Consider the following 1,837-nt stretch of genomic DNA (forward strand, 5'->3'; position numbering starts at 1 on the left):
CAAGGACAAACATTGAGTGTATTGGGACTTTATCTGGTCACGCAAGTATTCACACATGGACAACTGTACGTCGCTATGTCACGTGTTAGATCATCCAATGTAGTGAAAGTGTGTGTAAAGCATACTGTGGAACATGATAGTGGCACAACAGGCTCAAATGAACTCTTCACAAACCAATGTTGTCTACAAGGAGGTTTTGCAAATGGCATGTCGAAGAATTTAAATGTAAATGGCACTTTACAAATGTAAGAGACTACATTTATACCTATCTTTGTGCAATGAAGGAAGCATTTGATTGGAGAATGTTTCTGAAGATAAGCAAATGCGGTCTTTGTTTGCTATTGGATTGCTTTTATATACAGTGCCCTTATATTGTGTGTGTGTCTGTGTCTATATATATATATAGAGAGAGAGAGAGAGAGTGTGTGTGTGTGTTATATTTGATATCAGGGATATATTGCTTAGGATGGATGTGGCAAGGAGATCATTTTCGTTCGTTTATGGTGATGGACAAGATATTGAAGGTAAATGTTTTAGACATTTGCTATAATTTAGGTATTATTGTTTTCCAAGATTTATTTAATATTCATAGCTGAATTGTAGACCCTCCATTTTGGGAAGGCCAAGCAACAGCTTCTCTAATTATCGAACTGTTAGAGAGCACTAGTGTTTTACGGTATATATACAAACTTTCTTTTTATGTAGCTTTTGTGTTTTGTTTGATTAATTTATATTTTTATTGAAACATTCATTTGCAACAGGGAATATCTTCACTTTTTATAGAACCTAGATTATTGTTGGGTTTGTATGGTCGAGACAGTTAGGACGAGAGATTTGGGCTCCTAGGAATTTACAATCTACGATTGTGGAAGGTTGCGGATCAGCTTCATGTACGTGTAATGTTTGTGGATTATGAAAAGCCAGATAAGTTAGATTTTCGGTGCATAGGCACTGGACAATACATAATTTTTCGATTTGCTGTTTACAAGCCTGTTCAAATGCTGTTCGCCTCAAATATTGATCCACCAAATGAGTTTTGTAAGCTTTTATCTTTATCCAACTTTTTTCTACGAGAGTTATATTTTGAATGCTAATATTTTTTATGGCATACATTTTGCCAAATGGAGGCACGGGATATAGGCTACCAAGGAGAGAGATTCCTATTGTCCGAAGATTATTTTGAGGTTGTGTTCATGTGTGTTAAGATACTCATCATTTTATGGGTTTGTAATGCTAGGAGCTTCTATATGGATATATATGGCAATCACGATGTTTTTATATATTAGTTTGGCAAGTTGAGGGCGATGTATACATATATGTATGAGTGTGACCATTATCTATGGATATTATGGGTGCGTGCGCATACACAGACACATATCTACATGTGTGTATGTGACATGCACACATGCATTCATAGGCACGCACACACTTACACATATCTTCTAGTTGTGGCATGTATGGTTTCAATGGATTTCATGTACACGTACTCATACATACATGTACATACATACGTACATCTTTATGTGTGTTTGTGTGTAACTCGATGTGCCTAGCTTCTAAAAGGAAAAGAAGAGTGATTTTACACATATATCTTTTGCATGTACCTAAATGCAAAATGCTTCTCGAAGACGGGTTGCGACACTAGTTTATATAATATATAGAGAGATAGAGAAGCCCCATCTTGCGGGGTTCAAGGTGAGAGATGATGGGCACCTCATCTATATCTATATATTAGTTATTTGTAACTTGCCATGTGGCAAGCAAAGGAGAGCGCCACTTGGCAAGAAGAGGAGAGCCCTTCACATAAAGGAGAAAGGAGAATTTTTTTGTGTTATTT

This window comes from Cibotium barometz, chromosome 14, assembly GCF_041138505.1.
Source record: "Cibotium barometz isolate CiBa-2024 chromosome 14, ASM4113850v1, whole genome shotgun sequence".
Classification (NCBI taxonomy): Eukaryota; Viridiplantae; Streptophyta; class Polypodiopsida; order Cyatheales; family Cibotiaceae; genus Cibotium; species Cibotium barometz.